The following is a 10992-nucleotide window of genomic DNA, read 5'->3' as shown; positions in this document are numbered from 1 at the left end:
CATACAGCGTCAGATGTTAATGCCCTCCCATGATTGACAGGTAATCAGTAGACATTTGTACCAAAAAAAACTACACAGAGGATGAATAACTCTGTAATTTTATTTCTCTGTGATCCCGCTGTGTGGGATGCTTGGAAATTAGCAATCAGTAAGGTCAACGCAAAGCTAGTAAAGTGAGCTTCTAAAGAGTTTAACATACCCATCAGTGTGTGTGGATGGGGACAATGCTACTGCAAAAGATTGCTATAGTATAATAATTTCACACACTCATGAAAATTACGCTTGTGTATTATTCTTTCTGCTTGTGTCGAATGCAAGAAGCCGTTAATCAGTTTTTTTTTGTTGCACTTGTATTTGGGCATAGAGGTTTATGTCAACCCAGAAGGATTTTGCAACAGAGGGAAAAGAAAATATATGACAGTCAGAGGTAGAAATTCATACATTTCATTATACCATGTGCTTCAATAACTTTTTCCTTATGCCTCCTATTGCTCCATGTAACCGCTCCCTATAACTCCTCCTATTGCTCCGTATAACCGCTCCCTATAACTCCTCCTATTGCTCCGTATAACCGCTCCCTATAACGCCTCCTATTGCTCCATATAAACGCACCATATAACTCCTCCTATTGCTCCATATAACCTCTCCCTATAACCCCTCCTATTGTTCCATATAACCGCTCCCTACAACTTCTCCTATTGCTTCACATAACCGCTCCCTATAACTCCTCCTATTGCTCTGTATAACCTCTCCCTATATATTATCCTATTGCCCCAATAACCGTTCCATATAACGCATCCTATTGCTCCATATAAGTTAACTTCTCCCTTTGCTTGTATATAGAATCATATATTCCTGGATTTGACTGACATACTATATAATTGGGTTTACATTATCTTTGATTCTATTTTATTATATGCCTCGCCCTGTATTGTGGTTGTTTTTACTTATGCTATAATACTGTATATTTTTATGTCCCTTTTATATTGATATTTAATAAAATGTATATATATTCTAAGACATTTTCACCATCCTTTAGTTCCCACATGATGAAGATTTCTGCCTTTTCCCCAAAATCTCAGTTTGTTTGTTCTTCTATATATTATAGGATAGGCTGTTTTGTTTATTTGTTTGCTGCCTTAAAGCTCTGTATTGTTTGAAGCTATGGGCTGAATAAAATCTATTCCCCCCCCCCCCTTACATGTCTCCCTGGTTATACCTCTGCCCTCATTTCCTACATATGGTGTCACAAGTTGTGATGAGAGGTGGCCTGAGAATTTATAAAGGGCCCTGGACACTGTCTGGGAAAATTTGTTGTACTTTTGTTTGCCTATAGTTCCTGCAACAGCTTGAGCAACAAAACCAAGAACAAAAGAACCAAGTGCAGAAGTGACCAGATTTAAAGAGCTACTGTATGATTGGCGGCAGCAAGAGCAGGACCAGCTGAATGCCAAATATTGCTGCCAGCTAATGCAATTGCAAGAAAAGCATGGTGGATGCCATGAAACTGCTGAAGTTTCAAAGAACGAGACCACAGTATTCCTGATGGGATGGATTCGTCTAAAGCAAAAAGGTGGGAAAAGAAAAGTGGTTCTCAGCTTACCTTGGGAAAGCGCTCTGTGAAGCGTGAAACGTTGGTAGGGCTCTCCATTGCCCTGTTTTTCCATGACCAATAAATAATCTTTTTATGGGATACGCACCCTCCTTTCTACTTTTTTGATACCTACAGTAGTGCTCTTCCAGTTTTTCTCCTTCTCTAGAAGAAAAAAGTAGAACACAGCCAAACAGGAGCAAGGAGAGGATCCAATAATGCGAACAATTATTTGATGGAGTAAGCAAAACTCACACAATAGACACAAAGAAAAAACGGAGAGTGCGCACTAAGTAAAGGCAATATAAATTTATATCATAAAATATTCCACAAATGTGGATAACAACAGTTACAATAATCAAACAATATAAAACAAAATTTAAATTTACAATCTAGCTAAAAGGCTGCTGAGGTATAGCCGGGAGATCCGGAGATTGAAACCAGGAGTGGATGAAAAACTGGTCCGGACCGATGCTCCGTTGGTCGTGTTCTCCAGCATTCACCGGTTCACCTCTCAGCTCGTGGATGCTCCGCAGCAGCCCCTCGTGACCTCAGGTAACAGGCAAAGAATATAAAGTATTACAATTCATTCATTGTCTCACCAATTTCGTCATAGATGTAATTGATAGCCCATGTAAATTGCATTATATTGGGAAGACTATTAGACCCTTAAAAATACGAATTGGGGAGCATATTAATGGGATTAAGAATGCAAAACGTTTGCTTGACAATGGAAAAAAAAATTCATAATATAGCCCAACATTTTTTGGACCATCATGGAGGTAGACATGAAGATCTACGCTTCGGGGGGATGCAACAACAAAGATAGAAAACGCACAGTGAATAAGTATAATATATATTGAAAAACGTCTGGTAGGGGACCACATGATATTACAACAGTATAGAGTTCAAGTGACAAGGCTTACAATGTAACATAAAACAAGATGGTGAGGACAGGGAGAAACGGATGCTGCTGGAGTAGATGCTGGGTCCGGACCACTCTCTCTGTCAGCTGTGCCCGAAGTCTCTCTTTGGCGGTATGATCCTCCACCAATAGCGTTCAACAACCCCACGTGACCTCTATGCATTTCGCACGTCACCTCCTGAGGAAGCATGCAGTGCGAAACGTGTTGAGGTCACGTGGGATTGTTGCATGCTATTGGTGGAAGATCATACCAGGAAAAAGAGACTTTGGGCACAGCAGACAGAGTGGTCCAGGCCGAGCATCTACTCCAGCAGCATCAATTTCTCCCGGTCACGGTCCTCACCATCTTGTTTTATATTACATTATAAGTCTTTTCACTGTACTATATACTGTTGTAATATCTTGTACTTCCCTACTGGACTTTTTTCAATATAAATATTATACTTATTCAATGTGCGTTTTCTGTCTTGGTTTTTGCCTCACACTGTGAGCTCCCTTAGGGTAGCTCACTCCACAGGAGATAATTGGAGTACTCCTATTGAAGGCTGCACGTGAATTCAAGTTGTGTTATTTACATGGGACAGCACCAGCATGGATTTCCTATTCTACTCTATCTATGCTTCAGGGGTCTAGAAGTAATCCCTCGGGATCCAAGAAGAGAGGGTAGAGATTTGAGGCTTCTCAAAAGACAACAATACTGGATATACACATTGCACAGTAAAGCACCTTTAGGCCTCAATGAGCTAATAGAGCTCAATCCTTTTCTCAAGTGACAATTTCATGTATATAATATTTGGTCTGTAACTATGGTCAAACATTGAGGTACCATTACCATTCAGGATAGCATTATTTAGACCCATGGATGTTGTCTCTTGAGTCATTATTTAATTCTATGTCACTTGCAAGTCCCTTGGCTATATATCTGTTATAATATATCATACGGTTTCTGGATAGGGAATTTATGAATTCATTCAATGTTATTCTATCAATTGATAAATTTACCAATAATATGCTACTATTGATTTATTCACCAAGATACTCATTTGTTTATAACTCTAGCCCTAAGTTCCATCATTACGAGTTAATGTATTTATCCATTAGTATATCCAGGACGTTATGGTATGGTATGCTCATCCAAATACTTTAGATTTTTGGGTTATTAATGAATGGTCCGCTGGATGTCCAGTTTCAATATATTTCTATTTGGGTTAGGTATTATTTTTAGCTTAGTAGCATGTACTAAGTATATTCATTATTTATCATTTTTTCATTTGAGCATTATTAAAATAATTATCATGTTTTATCATGTATCAATTTTTTGAGGCACTGTTATGTATGTTGATTCATATTTTATATATATTTCTTGTATGTTCATATCATGTATGTCTAGTGTATTGTTAAATAGTTTATGTATTGTGATTTGATGTTTGCATTTGGAAGGTATCTGTCTATATTTGATCTAAATCAATAGGAAGGGACTAGATAGTATATATATATATGACAGACCCATGATCTATAGACCCACCCCCTGATGAAGTGTATTTGATGCGAAACGCGTAGAGGTTTTAGAGGTCATCACGTTACCACGTTAGACGCTCTGAAGACAGACACCAGGCGTTTCCCTGTGCCCATGAGGATGCTGCAAGGAGCTCTGCAGCGGTTCATCCATGCATATTAGGACTTGGGTCAGGTCCCTCAGTGTTTGGTATTTATACCCTATTTTTCCATCGTTATTGAGGGATTCGCGCCATACCATTCTGTCCGAGATGTGGGATGGGAGTTTTTACATGATGTTGTCTCATCATATGTGATCATGTAAGTTTTGAATTTGTTTATAAAATTTATTTATGAAAATTAAAAGCCTCAGCAGATCTATTAAACACGTGAGCATGATGAAAAATATAAAAACAAGTTAGTTTGTAAAATCATAATCTTCAGTCCTTGATGACCCACTGCTGGATGAAGGCCTCCCCAATGATCTTCCATGTACGCTTACTTGTTTCCTCGACTCATGCATGTCACACCATGTGCAGTGCCTGACACCATCTGATCTTCTTTCTCCTATTGAAATTTGAAAGGTTCCAATACATTGATCCTTGCTGGCCATGGTAGGCATCATTTTGACTTCTTGTAGTTACTATATATTGCCTTTATTTAGATCCTTGTAGCGTTGACACATTTATTGGACTTTGTCAGGTACGCCACACTTGTGAGCATGTGACTTATGTATGTGAAAAGGGTTAATACTTCTAGCTATCCTGCTGACTGATTTACCTCTCCACAGGGCTCTTAAAATGAACAATATTTCTCCAAAAACCTTCACACTACACCTCATTTACACTGCCCCCACCAAGAATAATTTAAGGTCTTACCTCTGGAGTCCTTGGTCCCGTTTAAAAGGGAAACAAATGTAATTACCACAAAAACCCACTGTAACAAAATGTGTCAGAAAATGCGGTTAATCTTTTCTTAAAGGTTCTTGGTTCAATAAGAGTCCAAAGGCAGTAAGTACTACAGTAGTTATAATATATGGAAAGTGGCACAGTTCTTAATTACTGAAAAAAAGAATGTTACTAAGACATACAGTATAATAATGCAGACCATTTCAGAAAATAAGGGGATAAAAAATAGAAAATCTACTGTAAATACGTTACCAAATAACAAAATCAGTTTATTGGCATCAAATACCACTCTACTCATTATGTTCAATTCCAATTTCATGCATACAATTTCCATGCATGGTTTTTATCCTCAAACTTTGCCTCTGTCACAAAGATTAGCTCCGCCTTTTGTGGGTGTGGCTTTAACTCCCAGTTTATGACTAGAGAAGTGCAACATTTTTTGGGAATTTTTTTTTTTTTTTTAACACTGAAAATCTATTTGCGGATTCTGCAATTCGCTGACGGATTTTAACAATTACTGAATCCGCATATTGGATTCTTAAAATCCATCAACGGATTGCGTAAAGCGTGGATGAATTGTTAAAATCCACCAACGGATGGTATCCAATGGTGGTTTTGGATCAATCTGCATGGATTGAAATTGGAACAATCCTTTGCGGATTTTACACAGCAGAACGGATTTTGTATGTCCAATTCAGAAAAATTGGGGAAATAGATTTGGACTGGTTCGCCCATCTCTGAAATTTATGACTGGGAATGGAGAATAGTTTTTTTTAAACTAAAAAATAGCTGAGTATAAAAATAACCCATAACTCTCTTCCCATAATTCCTAGAATAATGTGACCCACATCATTGTATTCGGATGATCAAAATAAACTTTAGACGTGTATTTCGATATGGATAATTTTAATCTTTTAGGGCAACATATGTATTTAACAGATCCATCATAACTAGTGATATACTGGGTACCAGGAAATTACCCGGTACCCGGCCAAATTTAAAGTACCCGTAAAGTACCCGTAACCGTCCCTGGGCGCAGGGACCCAGTGCTGGGTAATTACCGTTCTGCTCTGCTCCCTCGGTCATCCTCTTAGAGATCGGCAGGAGCAGAGCAGCAGAAGACTTACCTGCAGCTGGCAGGTGAGGAGAACCGTGATGGAGAGTGAGGAGGACCACGGCGACATCCTGGTGGTGGTAGAAACAGCAGAATACATCTTTCAGGTGGTGGCAGCAGAGCAAGCTCTCAAATGTTACTGAGTTGAACCAGTTCTGTAAGGAGGAATGGGCCAAAATTCCTCAAAACCAATGTGAGAAACTGACCAGCAGTTACAGGAAACACTTCGTTGAAGCCATTCCTGTTCAAGGGGGTGCCACCAGGTACTGAATCTAAAGGTTCACATACTTTTTCACACATGGATATTGAATGTTGGATCATTTTTGGATAAATAAATGTTGAAAAAGTATTATGTTTTTGTGTCATTTGTTTGATCAGGTTATCTTTATGTATTATTAGGATTTACATTAAGATCTAATAACGTTTTAGGTTTGAAACATGTGAAAATCCTAAGAGGTTTACAAACTTTTTCTCGCCACTGTACATCTTCTTGAACACCAGTTGCCACCTTCCCACCTGGTGAGTTAAGGATATATATGGCTCAGTGAGTAAAAACACTAACTGGCACTGAGTTTGAAGCAGGGGAACCTGGTTCAATTCCCGGTGTCAGCTTCTTGTGACTTTGGGCAAGTCACTTTATCTCCCTGTGCCTCAGGCACCAAAAAATATAGATTGTAAGCTCCACGGGGCAGGGACCTGTGCCTGCAAAATGTCTCTGTAAACTGCAATATAAAACTAGCAGCGCTATACAAGAACATGCTATTATATATATTGCTATGTATTAGATATATATATATCTAATACATAGCAATATATATATATATATTACACAATACCTAGAAGATCATTGAGGAGGTCTTCAACCAGCAGTGAATCAACAAGGGCAGCTTTTGAAAATGATGAATATATATATAACATTGGAACAGCTTCTTCTACTTGTCTTATAGGAATATTGGAAAGATTCAATAATCGATCTATAAAATTGGCATCATATTTTTTCGGGAACAAAGCCCCTACATGGACAATCCTAAAAAAAAGCCTTACACTATTGGCATGAAATATGAGATTATTATTGCTTAATAAACAAACTGAACACTTCTTCTAACCCCTTCACTGCAAATGGGTCTTTGCAACTTATTGCTAACCATAGAGGACGCCTTTACATCTACACAGTCATCTTGGATGTCTAAAAAATCCACATTGACACGAGATTACCATTGCTGGACAGAACGGTCCTGCTGGTGTGCAGAGGCAGAGTGATCAGTCAGTGCTCTGCTCTCTGAAGTCATGCTTTGCAAAGCATTGTGGGGCTGTCACGGGAGACTCCTGTGGCGGGTAGAATCTCGGTGGCCGGAACAGCAGGAAGCGAAGTAGGGGTCACAAGTAGGGGTCCGAGGCAGGCGGCAGGTAGCGAAGTCAGGTAACAAGCAGAGGTCCGAGGCAGGCGGCAGGTAGCGAAGTCAGGTAACAAGCAGAGGTCGGCAACGAGGAGACTGGAACAGGACAGGGGAGCAAGGACAGGTCTGGGGGCAGGGACTGAGAACAGGAACAAACAGGGACAAGCCAGATTACAAGCAAGGGCTTTTACTGTGAACAGACTTCTATAATACAGGTACAGGTACAGAAACAAATCAGGAATCAGAAGCATGTGCATAAGGAGTCTGACATCAAGCAAAGGCAAAAACAACAGACAGGAAGCAAGCTATAAAGGACAGAGACAGGAGCAACAAGAAGACAGACAGACAGAGGAACCCAGAGCCAACAGAAGGCAGCTGCACACCCAGTGGACAAGGAAGCTATGGCTAGGCAGGAGGTCTAGGCGACCCTGACAGGGGCACGACTTCAGAGTGGTAACTGAAAACTGTGCCTCTGGGTGTGCATGCACATTCATGGTCTGTTCTCTCCCGCATTGGTAGCTTTTTTGGAAGCAAAGCTGTAAATCAACTGTTTGCTCTGCAGTGCAGTGGCACCTCACAATGCTTTGCCTTAAACAAAGGGGTCAGAGGCATTCATTAGTAGGAGTCAGGGCCTAAACATATTAAGCCTACCAATGGCAGTGGACCGTAATTCGCTTTGGTGATGCATGTGGCTGTATATTTATATTGATATGCCTCTCTTGGCATCAATGTAACAAAGTACTCTGTACACCATATGAGTGAATAATGATGCAGCAACAGGTAGAATTCACCAAGAAGTTACCTGACACTCTTAATATAATGGTGTTTAATGTTTATCACATACTTGCATTGTTTACTGTCTCTCCCTCCTTTTTCTACATACAGTAAGAATAAAACTATAAGGTGGCATAAAAACCTGCCTGGTTGAAATGTAAGGAATGTGCTTAACGAGCCTCTTAAAGCTCCCCATCTGCTTGGTTTACTTAATTGAAACATTGAAAGGTGACCTTATTAGGCTCTGCACAGTGACTCTAACCTTTTTCTTACCCCGATGCGGTACTGAAGTTATTTTGGGATGTGGAAAAATGTCTGCTCTAAAGGAAATGCACATTTTTGTTCTGCTTAATCATTACATGCATACTGTATACTGTCATGAGCTGTAGGATGAATTGTAAAATATTCACTGCTTTTATTCTTTTGAGTGACTTCATTTCCTTTTCTTTTAGAGGAACTACACCACTGGGACACTGTTAGGACCCAACTAAAGATTGATGACTGACAGCTCTGTCCCCACAATGTTCCTATGCACGCCAAACTCCTCTTGGAATAAACATACTCTTTCAACATTTTTACAGGGGTATTTTTATGCCAAAGAAAAAAATCTAGCTCAACCTCTGGCTAATACTAATTATGTTTGCAGCATTATTTACAGCTCCGGTGTTAATTCCCACAAAGCCCTTAAAATGCACCCATTGGTAGAACTTAGATTGTAAGCTCTTTGTGCAAGATATTCCCTCTCATCCCTTTTGCAGCCTTAAAACCATTTCACTGCCAGAGGGGCATGCAGCAAAAGGGGGCATGCTCACCCCTCCCACACCATTCCCATACATTGAAAAACTCTGATGATCTCTTCTTTGTTTTTGTCCCTAGAAGAGAACCCTGCAGCCCACAAGGGGTTAAGTAGCCAATTGAAGCCCCTTCTCTCCCTGTTATTAGATCAAACCAGATGCTCCAGACACATTCTTTTAGCATTTCTATAGCACCGTATAATTAAACATTAAACCACTGATTAAGTAAAGTGTTGTGCATAAAATTGCCCGGAATTGGACACTTAATTATAATAGGTAGATATAGAAACTGACCTTTTCTGCTGCTCCATCTGTTACATTGTACAGTGTGGAAGGGGGGAGATTTGGGGTTTGGAGGCAACTTTCTTGTAACCGCCTCTCTGCAAGAACAGCCTGCATGGTTATTTTTCAGCCTGGTTTTTAGCTGCAGCTGGAATGTCCCGTCTAATGTCCAATGTAATAATGTCAGCTTTTTGTCAATTCTGTGTACTGTTAACCCTTTAGTTAGCTTCAGGATGACCCAGAGGGTTTTTAAGCCACACGCTTCACTCCTTTCCTCCCCTAATGGATCTCGGTCGACTCCCCCCACCCTGTTGGTGCGCAAACCAATATTTGAATAAACTTGTGGAGAGGGGGAGCCGACCCAGACAACTCCTTGAGGCCCTTCGGCCCGTATGTGGGCGACGGTCCCATTCTGGGGCCTCTGTCCTGTCTTGTTCCCCTTAATGATGTTCCTGATGCAGCATTAGCCCTTGCATGCCAGAGGCCCTTATCATGTTCCGGGTATTATTTATAAAATATTTTACCAGGAAGTAATACATTGAGAGTTACCTCTCGTTTTCAAGTATGTAGCCCCCTTTCCCTGTGTCTAGGCTCACAGGATGCCCGATCCTCCGCTGCAGGGAGCCAGGGGTGTACCTGATTCATCCCAGTGACAGCACCTCCACCTGTGAGGGATCCTGGCAGTGCCGGATAACCCCTTCATAGGACCCAATGCAATAAATACACACGTAGTATATATAACAGTTTACCGAATATGTACCTTGTAACTACAGTACTATTACAGGCCTCGCACGGCCATACTAGCACTGTACTCCACTGTACTTGGGTACAGGGGCACCAGTATCTCAGTGTCCAGCCCACAATTGTCACTCCCACCCCAAGTGTGTGACAGCGCTGCCCACAGTATGTATGGCTGTTGGTGCACTTTGTTGGGATGCGATACCTGCCAGGTGCTCCAGCACCCGGGTACCGCTGGCTGTAGAAGGGATCAGTCAGGTCCCACGTAGTCGTCGTCCGCGATGGCATCCGCCTCTGCGTGGTGTGGACTCCCCCTGGAGTGTCCCACCATGAACATACTGTCTGTATCTCGCGGCGGTGGTCTGGTCCCAGACCACAGGCTGCAAGTACTGAGTGGCGTCTTGCTGTGTCTCTGACACTATACAATTTCAGGGGCAATGTCCTTATCTGACGGGCTTGTCCCTGTAGCACCCACAAGCTAATTGGGTACTTGGGGCCTAAGGGGGACAAACTAGGCCTAGTCTAGGGAAGCACAGCTCCCTGGACACTACCTGCTCTGTTCTGCTCCCCCTTACGACTGAGTGCGCGGTCCCAGCGCGCCAAATTTATCTCTTTGGGAGCAGGGGATATCCACAGCCCTATTGGCTGTTGTGCATCATCTGACTAGCCGCTCCTGTGCACTATGGGGCTTATAGTTCCCCAGCGGAGCTTATGGGTAATGGCCGCCGCTCTCTGGTGCTTTGCACATGCGTACGCATACTCCTAATGACCGCCGCAACCTATAAACGGTGGGCGCATGTGCGAGATGTCATCGCCGCCCCCCCCCCCTCTACGGGTGCCCCGCGGACATCCGGCGACCCGCTCGCCAAAAATCAACCTCCCTAACTGCCCACCACTCTCCCCAGCTGCAGCAGAGGTGAGCCAAAGGGAGCCCAGACGGGGACCTGCCCACATTTATAACATGGGCCTTTGCTG

At 41.8% G+C, this 10992-nt stretch overlaps 1 long non-coding RNA gene across 1 annotated transcript; it reads right to left on the bottom strand.

Moving 5' to 3' along the window:
• Positions 1 to 1982: 1982 nt before the first annotated feature.
• Positions 1983 to 10763, bottom strand: LOC142496482 (uncharacterized). The gene is made up of 4 exons (XR_012802006.1): positions 10040 to 10763; positions 9292 to 9377; positions 7248 to 7568; positions 1983 to 2141 (listed from the first exon to the last, which is right to left on the bottom strand). It is a non-coding gene; the product is annotated as an uncharacterized LOC142496482 (long non-coding RNA).
• Between the last annotated feature and the right edge of the window lie 229 nt (positions 10764 to 10992).

This window comes from Ascaphus truei, chromosome 6 (genome assembly GCF_040206685.1).
Source record: "Ascaphus truei isolate aAscTru1 chromosome 6, aAscTru1.hap1, whole genome shotgun sequence".
Taxonomy (NCBI): domain Eukaryota; kingdom Metazoa; phylum Chordata; class Amphibia; order Anura; family Ascaphidae; genus Ascaphus; species Ascaphus truei.
Note: the sequence above shows the minus strand (reverse complement) of the source record. Positions and strands in the feature narration are given on the sequence as shown.